General features: G+C 41.7%; 1 pseudogene; it reads left to right on the forward strand.

Moving 5' to 3' along the window:
- LOC117465590 (sodium/hydrogen exchanger 7-like) overlaps positions 1-12,016 on the forward strand; it is a 47,855-nt pseudogene that overhangs the window by 34,452 nt on the left and 1,387 nt on the right.

A 12,016-nucleotide genomic window follows, 5' to 3' on the forward strand; every position in this document is an offset into this window, starting at 1 on the left:
TTAAACTCTTTAGCAGTGCGTGGAACCTTGGGTGTCCGAACACGTAACAATTACTCCCTCCTTTATCAAGGATTTAAAAACGGAAGTCATTTCATATTTCCATCCTAAAGCCCTCTATGGTAATAACTATGCTACAATGGTGAAATCAATACTTTAGATTGGAATACTATATTTGTCTTGGCACCAGCTTTCCCTTTACCTTATCCATACAATCCATTACGTAGTAGTACTGGGAGAATATGGTCGTGTATAAGGCATTAATAAGTGTTTTATAATGACTAACAAAGAGCCAATATACTGCATGTTAATTAACAACTAGTTGATGGTGAATGTGTACAATTTTTATTTTTAGCATTTCAGATTAAAAAAATTGCATAATTTTTATCTTTTAATTAACTTTATTGATATTTAAAAAAAAAAAAAATTTAAAAAAAAAATCTATAAAAAAGTATATATAAAAAAAAGTGTTACCATTATTAGTTATTTAGTAACTAGTTTGGCTGAAGTCTTTATAGACCAGAATACAAAGCAGCCACAGTACATGTTATGTTCAAACACTGTCTCCTATGAACAGCTGTTGTCGTCCGTCAGCCTCTCGTCCGTCAGCCTCTCGTCCGTCAGCCTCTCGTCCTGAGGGCGGTGCGCTGGTTCTGATGGACTTCTGGCTACAGTTGTCCTTGTCTGAGAGCTGGCATGGCGGTAGCGTACACCCGAGGAGCGACTGGGCTCCAAGGGGCTGTTCGTTCACACTCCGGTGCCCAGATGGCCGGCAATTATTATTACAATCCATCTTCCATCACGGGGTCAAAGGAGACGCGGAAAGAGACGACTGGGCAGTTTCTTTATCCCAACTCTCTCGTGTTCAGTGCCAGCCTTCGAGGAAATGATTCACTTGAGCCTGTTTAGCTTTGTCCTCGCTGCCACACAAAAGCTTGGAGGGAAAACAATCTGGATATAAGCAGACCCGGATGTACACGCAAGAATAACTGGAGGTCGAAGTCCTCGGTGCTCAAAGTGTCCGTCAAAATGAAATATCCCCAGTGATTCCACCCCGGTTAATCGCTCCTCGGTTACGCGGTAGATTTTAATCGCCGTAGCTTTCAGCCTTGGCCGTTACAATGGAGATGGGCTTTATAGGAAATGAGGCTGAGATGAAAGTGCTTAATTACCTCCGTTCAAACAGCTCAGAGGCCTTTCGATAAGGAGCAATGACTGCTTTTGGGAGCAGGATATTGCTTTTGAAAATCCATAGGGTGCGTGAGATCTAATATTGACTGCAGGGTGTGAGTGAGCTTGTTTTAGTAATAGCCCTGTCAGACTACGGTCCCCTGCCTAACATATTGGTCCCTTATTATTCCAGGCATCATAAGTTTGACTCACAAAGCTGGAGTCACATTAAAGAGGACATATTTGTATTTAGTGCCTCGACTTTGACACGTTTCCATCCTTCCCTTGAGTTAGGTACAAGCAACCTGGAGGTTTGAAGGGGCCTCTTCTTAAAGTGTGACAAAAGAGGATTCCAGGTACCTTTGTCTCTGATAATTGCACAGATATCCTCGTGCCCAGGACACTTAGCATGCAGTCCCTTCCAGTGCAACATCAAAGTGTGTGTGTGTGTGTGTGTGTGTGTGTGTGTGTGTGTGTGTGTGTGTGTGTGTGTGTGTGTGTGTGTGTGTGTGTGTGTGTGTGTGTGTGTGTGTGTGTGTGTGTGTGTGTGTGTGTGTGTGTGTGTGTGTGTGTGTGTGTGTGTGTGTGTGTGTGTGTGTGTGTGTGTGTGTGTGTGTGTGTTTGCATGTACGGCTCTTGATAAAACATATTGAAACATCTCCTGCTGCTAATTTGATGGATGTTGGGTGATGATATTTCTGCTCTTAAACCTCCACAAATTCCACTATCGTCTAACTCATCCATTGCTTCTCTAATGCTGTTATTCTCTGTCAGCTTACGGGATCTTTCTTGTCGGATATTTCTTCCTTCTTCTCAGTCATCGGTTCGTCTGTAAATGCGTTTCTGCGTTATCCTGTAGCTCCAGGGTCCCCGATTGCTCGTCCTAGTATTCGCTAGATCTTGCCTTTTTGATTTCCCCATAGATTCCTCCACTCATAGCTTACTTTTTTACTGTCGGGTAAAGAGACTTGGTTAACTAGTGTCCGCTCACTCCACCATCATACCGGAAGTCTATGGAAAACCTCCACAAAAAACAACTTGATTATATTTTCGTCACTGCCTGCAGCTATGGCTTTAGTATCTACACGTGGAAGATGATTGAGTTGGTGTTTGTGACAAAGACAGAGGCCATCGGGAAATAACATTTCACTTCAAATTTGAATTAATCAATATTGTCATATCCTAAGATTTGATAAAGGAAACTCACTGTAGGCCCTTTTTCTATTTTGGTATGTGTATTTTGGAGAGGACTAAATACAGCATCACTTTATAGCTGCAGTGGTTGAAGCTCTGGATGCTTTGAGGATGCAGGAATAGAGGATGTGGGGTACAGGATGCTTCACTGCTCGCCTGACCCACTTTGCCTCTTACATAAGACGGGTTCTTTGTAAAAGAAAAACCTTGTCTTGCTATTTTAAAAAGCTTCCCCACCGCCGCCGCCTCCAGCTGTTTCTCGTACCAGTCAAGGATTCGCCTTGAGAATAATATTGACTTTGAGTATCATGTCACTACCAGCTAGTTTGGGATCAGCTGGTCAACGATAGTGATGGTGGAAACAGTTCAGATCAGATTACTGTTCCATTTTGAAATGTTGCTGATTACAATAGTGTGTGTTGTAAAGGATCAGATGGTATCTCTTCTCTGTGAGCTGTTCTGTTCTGTAGGGTAATACTTTCAGAGTGAATCTTCTACTGCAGGGGGGTCAAACTCAATTTCATCGCGGGCCACATCAGCATTATGGTTGCACTCAAAGGGCCGGTTGTAACTTTAAGACTATATAAAAATACATAAATATTTAATATATAAATAAAAAATAATGTATTATATTATATTATTGCAACTGCATTGGGTTATTATCGCATAGGGTAATAACTTCATAATTAACTACTTCTTAAAGCAGAAGTCGAGGTCAAATAATTCCAAGTCTCTTCAGTGAGAATGTCACAAAATGATCTAAAAAGAAAAGCCAAATTCTGGAAAAACAAAAACAAAGAAGTGACATTTTGAAATAAAAAGTAACATTTTGGAGAAAAAAAATCAAATTCTGAGAAAAAAAAACATATTTTGAAGAACAAAAGTCAAAAGTCAAATTTGCGATGCATTGTGGGACATGTAGTTTATGGGCAACGTGCTTCTGTAAAGTAGCATGTAACCGTATAATAAACATATTATATTCTTTGCAAGCTCTTGTGGGGCCACATGAAATGAAGTCGCGGGCCGGATTTGGCCCCCGGGCCTTAAGTTTGACACCCCTGTTCGACTGCCTGAATCTGCTTCATGCTTTTCACTTTCTTTGCTTCATGTGTTCTGTTTTTAACTCAGCAGGTGAACCGATATGTTCATACAACAGTGTGTGTGAGCTTAACTGTGTGTGTTCAACTAAAACAGAGCATTTTCTGCTTTTTTAAACTGTACTTTTTTAAATCCAGGCTGAAGACTTTTCTTTTTGCCGCTGCTTTTAATTGAAAAAGAGCGGTTGTGTTTCGTTTTTGGTTGATGAACATGTGGGGCTAGTAACCCCAGGGGATCAGGGGACTTTGTCCTGGCTGCTTTTCTCTGTGTGCTGGTCGGGACGTACAGTATGTGCCTTGCAAGCGTACACAGCTCATGTTCGGAGAAACCTTAAAGAAAGGCATCAGTAAAGTGGAACTTCTGAGTGAACTATTCATATCTTCAACTGCACTGTAACTTTTTATTCATGTACTTTTTATTATGTATTTTTTCTTTTAATGTTTCTTTTATTGTATTTTCTTTTTAATGACTGTTTTTAAATGCCTTTGTCTGAATGTCTTTCATGTTTGTAAAGTACCTTGTGTTGAAAGGTGCTATATAAATAAACTTGCCTTGCCTAGTATGTGGGTCATTCCAGAATTGGAGGACATTTCATGTCCCCCATATAAAAGATCTAATAATCCATGCCCAAAATGCTAAACATGCACTTGTTGTGTTAAACATACTTGTCTTGAGACAAAATGTATATAAAGTTGTAGAAAAAGTGGTTTCAAAATATTATTTAAATGATCAAATAGCTCTCGAACATCCCCTAAAATGGCATTTCTCTCTTGGTGACCAACTTGCGTCAAATATAACATTTAAAATAGGGATTTTATTTCCTTTGTTTGGTATTATTCTATTGATATATTTCTCTTGTAATGGTAAATCAATTTGTTAAATCATAAACACATTTTAGATAACAGTAATTTTGCACAGAAGGTGTGTCCCTCAACATGCGTTCAACCCTGCTACCCAAAAGTCAGATGACACACAGGAAGTGACATCAGCAAGCCATGTGCTAGTGCCATGGGTAGACCACAACTAAGTCCTCTCTTTTATTTTTCCTATTTTTACAATCTTTCCAGTCTTAAAAGAGTGTGGCACTCCGACCCACTCAACCCTGTTACCGATATTATCAGAATAAAGCATATTAATTTCAAAGTCATCTTTCTTGCATTAGATATCCAAGTGTGTCCTTGCCTTGAAAGTACATGCTACATCTAGCAATACTTCCTGAGGTTGAAGCTCAAACTAGCATTGATTTACAACCCTGTTACTATAATTAGAGTAACCGGGTAATTCTTCATTGGAAAATATACATTTGATGCCTAGCTGGCAAATCACTTGTTTTGATGGTTTATCTGTTTTTCCTAAATACATTAAAAAAAATATAAAATAAAAGGTTCATTTTTAAAAACTGTTGGTGTCTAAATTGTCCTCCAATTCTGGAAGGACCCATGTGCTCATGTTTTTAGGCTACTGAAAGGCAGATTTTATGATAAATACAATTATATTTGATCGTGAATATCCTGGTGTATTCTCTTCTAAGGTCGCATGCTTCTGTTCCTTGATGGATGGCAGTAACACAGCTGTTCTCTCTCAGGTTTCAGGGGGGCTGTCGCCTTTAGCCTGGCTGTGAGAGACACATCCACAGAAGCGAGGCGCACCATCCTGTCCACCACCCTGCTGCTGGTCGGCTTCACCACCTGGGTGCTGGGACCCTCCGCTGATCCCATGCTGCGCCTTCTCAACATCAGGTCTGTGTGTGTGTCTTTTCCATCCTTTCAGAATCAGGTTTATTACGAGGTCGCAACTCACATATATCAATATTACAATTACTGTAGACTATTCTGCACAGCTTCTATTATATTCTGTTTCTATTATATTCTATTTTATTTACTGCTTTATTGTGTTGCACTGTTGGAGGAGCCTGTGACCTAAAATGGTCATTCGTACATATCTACACTGTAGCTATGTACGAATGACAATAAAAGCCTTGAAACTTAGGTTGACACGTACGAGGAATTTGACTTGATGTCGTGGTGCATACATAAAAGTAAAGCAAAAATTAAAAACACAGATCGAGAACTAGAAAAGGCAGTAATCTTTTTTTTTTTTAATAGATATTGTGGTACATTTTGTGCATGAATGCAGTTGTGGTTTCTTCTCAGTCTCCAAAGCGTATGGCATCAGTATCGACTGTGCGTGATAAGTGAGTTGCTGTGTGCAAAATAGAGATAGGGGCCATCTTCATTTTTGCTTTGATCAATATTTTCATTTTCTAAGATTTCAGAAAGGAAATTCCCTAAAGATTTTCCAGCTTCTCCGATAGTTTCCCCCCACTCATCGCTTACTTTTTTATTGTCGAGTAGTTGGATGTTGTGGGTTTATTTGAACCGATCTGAGAGAGTTAGTTAACTTCATACCGGAAGTCTATGGAAAACTTTTTATATACTTTCTTAATCCCCGTGGGGAAACGGTTTCTCTGCGTTTGACCCATCCTAGTGTTAGGAGCAGTGTGCAGCCATTTTGTACGGCGCCCGGGAAGCAGTGTAGGGAACGGTGCCTTGCTCAGGGACACCTCGGTAGCACTTGGTCTTGCCGGGACTTAAACTGATGACCTTCCAGTTACCAAGCCAAGTCCCTATCGACTTCGCCACCACCGCCCCGTCATTATTACATTCACTGCCTGCAGTTATGGCTTTAGTATCTACTGTAGGCCTTTTTCTATTGTTGTGTCTGTATTTGGGAGCATGTTCATGTTCACATTCAGCCTCTCCCCCTGGCGGCTCAGGCACTTAGCAGTGTGTGCCCTCTATTAGCGGCTGGTGCCAGGGTTAAAGTGGGGCTCCAGGTCCCTGGAAACATGTCAGGAGAGGAGAGAGAGAGAGCTCACTACGCGGCACACAGAAACCTGTATGTGCACCTTATTGTTCACCGTGTAAAGAGACAAGTCTGCTCACTATCTGTGCTTCAAGGCCAGTGGGCGATAATTATTAGGGAGTGCTGAAGAGGCGTGAAGGCGGTAATTAGATACTTATATTATTAAAGTGTAATCCGTGGCCCAGATCACACGGTGGTACACTTGACTCCCACACACTTTCGAGGCAGGGCTTCCTTCAGCGGTTTCAAGTGGCTTCTTGCAAGAGAAGAATATGCATTATTTTCTGATACAAACGATTGCATCGGTGTGAAGACGCGGGTTTACAGAGTTACAAAACACACACAATGAAGCAATTTGTAGAGTGAAACAAAACCTGGAGTCGCTCTAGTCAATAAATTGCAGATCGTTTTTGTAATAGAATCAGCCGAGTTGTTTGTGTGAGCTTCCACAGCCAAACACGCTTCACTTCATTGTAATTCAAACGTTTTATGAACCAGACAAAGACACCGAATCCGTGCAGCATCCCTCAGGGCGCTGGGTTGCTTTCGGAGCACAGTTTTCTGTAACAGTACGTCCACACAGCAGCTTTTCAAAAATCTTGAAAATCTTGGAGCTGGGCGTGTCTGACAGCTTGGGGATTTTATGCGAGCAATATATATATATATAAACTCCCCAAACAGGCGAAACCCTACCAGCTTCCCCCACTGTCTCTGCCTCCTCCCTCCATGCCTGGTTCCTCCGGTTTGTATCCCGGTAATAGTTCTGGTCGTAAAGAACCGGGTGATTTGCTACCGTAAGTTCTCGTTTGGAATATGAGGAAATGAACTGCGGTCTGGTTCTCCCTGCTTACACGCGGTTTGATTGGCTAGCGCTTCCAGCTCGGCTTCAAAAGTTGAACATTGCTCAACTTTTGAATCCTGGAAATCCTGGAAATCTTCGCTTCGCTCCCCCACAATGCAGTTCGGTGAAAAGCGAGGCAAAGTGACGTCATCCCCATTCAAAGCCAACGGGCAGAGAAGCGTTGGAAGCGGTGGAAGATTCGTCTGAAGCTGCTGTGTGGACGTACCGTAACACTGGAGCAGCTTCAGGAGTTTCTCTTGATCCTATCTTCACCGTGACTGCACTGTGTAACGATCCAGTGCTCACAGATTACTTCCAGAAGGTGGAAGATACATTCGGACGAGCTACAACCTATTTTAAAGAGACTGCTTTGTGGGCTTTCCTCTAGTCAAATGCTGCTCCGAAAACAAGCTGTTTTCACTTGAAAGAAGTACAAAAATCTGCCAATTGAACAAGTGAAAATTAGCTTGGTAAGATTTCTTGAAATAAGTTTATAGTTTATTAGGATCCCCATTAGCTGGTGCTTCACAACAGCTAATCTTCCTGGGGTCCACAAAAAACATAAAACATGACATTCGACAGTACATTACAAGACAATGATACAAATCGTGTACGGCGTAAATTTTCCTTCAAACAGTGACTTTCATATCAACCATCACATCCAGCTTATTTTCTGATTCCCCATTTCCTTGGAAAGGGAAAAAAAAAAAAGAACAATAATAATAATAGTGATTTTACAAATGTCTCCCTTCGCTTCTTTTAGAGTAAAACAAACTAAACAAATACAATCCTCATCATAAAGGCTGTGTGTGTGTCTATGTTGGCGAAAGTACCATATTCCTGCATGTGTTTAAAAAACCCTCTGCTGCTTGTGTAATTTACAATCTTTGGGCTTCTAGATGCCTCTTCAATCGTCTTGTGAAGCTTGCTCTCGTTGTTTCTTTAGAGATCTGATCTGGCCGTGTGTTCCATGCAGCCATGGCTCTACACAGCACTGTGCTCTTCATAGACTCTGCTTTGGCTTTAGGGATTTGATAGCAACCTCTTGTGGCTTGTCTCGTTGTATATGTATGGATGTTAGAGCTAGGTGTAAGTTGCTTATACAGACAGGTTGGATGCTTCAGCTCATTTATGTTTCTCAAAAAGTCAAGGAGTGATACCATCAGCCTCTCCGTGACTAATGTCCAGGAGAGCTTGACATGCATTGTGTTTACATGACGTCTTGGTGTCCACCTAAGGGCAAGCCGAGCTGCTCTGTTTTGAACCAGTTGCAGCTTTCCCAGGTCCCTCTTGTTTGCCCCTGACCAATCACTGAGCAGTAGTCCAGGTGTGAAAGGACTAGAGACTCAATGACTTGTTTTGTCAGTTGCGCTGGTAAACACACTGAGCACCTCTTGATGACAGATATATTCCTCCCCATCTTTGCCACCACTGACTCTGTGGTTCGTCCATGACAAATTGTTCACTAGGATGAGTCCCAGGAGCTTTGTTTCCTCCACCCGCTCAACCTCTACATTATTCAGCATCAGATTCAACTGCGGTTTAGACCTTAGTACGTCATTTGTGCCAAATACAATACGTTTGTTTTTTGAATGTTGAGCACTAATTTGTTGCTGGTCACCCATTCCATTACTGTGTCAGTTCTTTGTTCAGAATATCAGTTATCTCACCAATTGTGGGAGCCTGTGTATATATTTTCGTGTCATCCGAGTACAAATAAGACGGGATATTTAGATAAATCACATCTTGTAATTAGCTGGGAGAACTCATTCTGAACTATATTTGACCAGAATCAGGACATTTTGTTACAATATAATCCGCACATACTCAAAAGTGTTCTGTTTGCAAAGCTATAGTCCCTGTGTTCCCTCCGCACATCATCACCTATCACGCCTCTTTCCCCGGCAAACGTCTTCCCCGCGGCACTGCTCTCTTTGTGGGAAGTCTTTCCATCTCTTGGGAGCGTTATGTTTCGGAGAATCGCAGTTTTTTTTCCTCACATCCCAAACTCTTACCTTCTCCGATAGAAAGAAGTGAAGGGACAACTTTGAATGACTTCATTTCGCTGAATAATACATTACATCTCTTCACCTGGAGCAAATTTGTCTTCCATTCAAACTCAGAAATGGATTTTCGGAGGAGCCTTTGAAAGTTTGACTCCATGTGAAATCACTATTTTACCCCTGAAGCTATCTCAAAAGACTTACTGCAGGAAATGGTTAAGATTATCGGTCTCTTTCAGTCTAACATGCATGCGTTGAATTCAAAATACTCCTTGTGCGGTGATGTGATTGGCGGGTTTAGGTAGATAGAAAGTTCTAGTAGATTACCCTTGAGAAAATGGGTCGTAAGTTCTGGAAACATATTGTTGAGCTTTCGCAGATGAACATGAAAATATCCACCAACTTGAAGTAGTTGTAGCATGTTTGCACCTGTCGGCCACCGTGCCAATGCCATTAAGTTGTATTATATTCGAGAAAAGGCAGATATGTTACCGCTGATATCTCGAACACTCGCAATAAAACAACCATAATCAATAAACACCACTACAGCCAAATGTCTTTCTTTTTGGTGTCTATATACGCCGGGATCCGGAGTCATGGATGATCCTGCGGTCCTGAGTCCTGGATCGCGAGCCCTGGATCTTGAGTCGTGGCTGTGGTCCTGGATCATGGGTCCTGATGGATATCCTCGTGGATTCATCTTCCTATTATACACACATGCATTTCCTAACATCTGGACTACCTATGTTGCAAATGTATTATCTTTTCAATTTACACACGGCATCTATTGCACGTCTGTCCGTCCTGGGAGAGGGATCCCTCCTCTGCTGCTCTCCCTGAGGTTTCTCCCATGTTCCCTTTAAACTGTGGGTTTTCTCTGGAAGTGTTTCCTTGTACGATGTGAGGGTCTGAGGACAGAGGATCTGAGGACAGAGGGTCTGAGGACAGAGGGTCTGAGGACAGAGGGTCTAAGGACAGAGGGTCTAAGGACAGAGGGTGTCGCAGTGGCGGTTCTACAGGGTGGCACGGGGTGGCAGCTGCCACCTCAGAAAAATGCCTCGCCACCCCAGCTGCCACCCCAGTTGGCAGCTTTGTTTTGAAAAAGAAGTTGTGGCTCATCGGACATTTATGAGAGAAAATCTCTAATGTCCGAGTGCAAGTGAATGCAGCACAAGACGTGAGCCTTGTAACTCCTCCCCCGGCCATGGAACGAGCATGGAAATATGATTGGCGGCGATTTCATTTGAACGGGGGACAGCGCAAAACGAGAAGCATTTCTGGAAATACCGAAGACTAGAAACGGTTTTGAAAACTGTTGTCACGTAGTGATCATCTTCTCAATAGAACATCTTTGATAATGTCTTCTGGCCAATCAGAATCAAGATAACGGCGTGGTGTTGTTGCAGGAAGTCCCAACGGAGAATACTTTTGCTGTAGTACATCTCTATACACATCGATACAACATTACGTGTTGATAGAAATCAACTCGTAATGAAATAAGACCCCACGGTGTGATGGTTGATAGGTGTGTGGGCTGTCTTTCATTTTGACACGCAGAACAATGGGGGCTATCCGCCCTTATCCACAATGTAAAGTCAATCACACAGCCTCCCTCTTCTCTCTGTGAGGAGCAGCAGTTTCAGCTTTCAGAACAAAGTAACACACAATTAAAATGGCATTCATTTTTTTAAATATGTCGTGTAGTAATAGATTTATTTATTTTTCTTCTCAAGAGAGAACCAGAATGCATGCAGGGGTTGGGCTTTCAGCAGGTCAACTCTTTCCCCTGTGGGGAAGTTGCAGGATTGGCTAAAGCTTTAAATCTTAATAAGTTTGTGAGGCGTTTTGCTGATCAAGATGGTAATCGCCACATTCAGCTGTAATAGACAACTTGATGCTCTGCTCACGGACGACTCGATGAGAATAACAAACTGTTAAGATGATGACCTTGTATGCGTGTATATATTTTTTTCTTTGAGGGGGTCTGCCCCCAACAAACAGTTTCAAGTCCTGAGAAAGTAAAATGAGACGGTGTGTAAAACTACACTGCCCCGCCAAAATAAAGTAACCACTTTGATTTAACTAGGCCAGTTGGCAGTTAGTCACTTCTTTAATGTTTGTTCTTTCTGATGTAAAGGCAAGGTTGTAATGAAGTCGTGGGGCGCCGAACTGTTCCTTTGATTTTTTGATTTATGATAGTAATTACTTGTCTTTCAAATTTCAAGGAGGGTGAGCAAGCATCTTGTGGAACATTCATCATTAACTCCTCCAAAAAATATAGTTTATTTAATAATTAACACTGCATATGTGAATCATAACAGTGATTGACAGCTGATAGGAATAATATGATTGTTAATAGTATCATATTCATTCAGACACACATCGATGAGACAGTTAATTAATGTACTTATTGCAGCAGTCTCCCATGATGTCTGCCAGCTTATATATTTATATGTAAGGCTTTCCTGATGAGCCACAATAATGTCACCTATTGTTATTGAGTTAAAATATCAATATTGTGGCTTTCCAACTTAACATTGATTGATATGACTGCGAATAAATCAGCATATACTTCTGCCAGGGGAGGCCACCCCTGAAATTCTCCGGGCCACCCCATGAATATTTTTCTAGATCCGCCCCTGGGGTGTCGTATTGTCATACTGATATTCTGTACACACTGTGAAGTCCACTTGAGACAAATGTAACATGTGTGATATTGGGCTATAAATAAAGATTGATTGATTGAGTGAAGAGGGAAATGATGATTTTGCTGTGAGCTGTCCCTTTAAGACACACACACACACACACACACATGTATCCAAACTCCCTCAGAGAAGCATGTCTGTCA

The sequence above is a fragment of the Pseudochaenichthys georgianus genome, chromosome 20 (genome assembly GCF_902827115.2).
Source record: "Pseudochaenichthys georgianus chromosome 20, fPseGeo1.2, whole genome shotgun sequence".
NCBI classification, from domain to species: Eukaryota; Metazoa; Chordata; class Actinopteri; order Perciformes; family Channichthyidae; genus Pseudochaenichthys; species Pseudochaenichthys georgianus.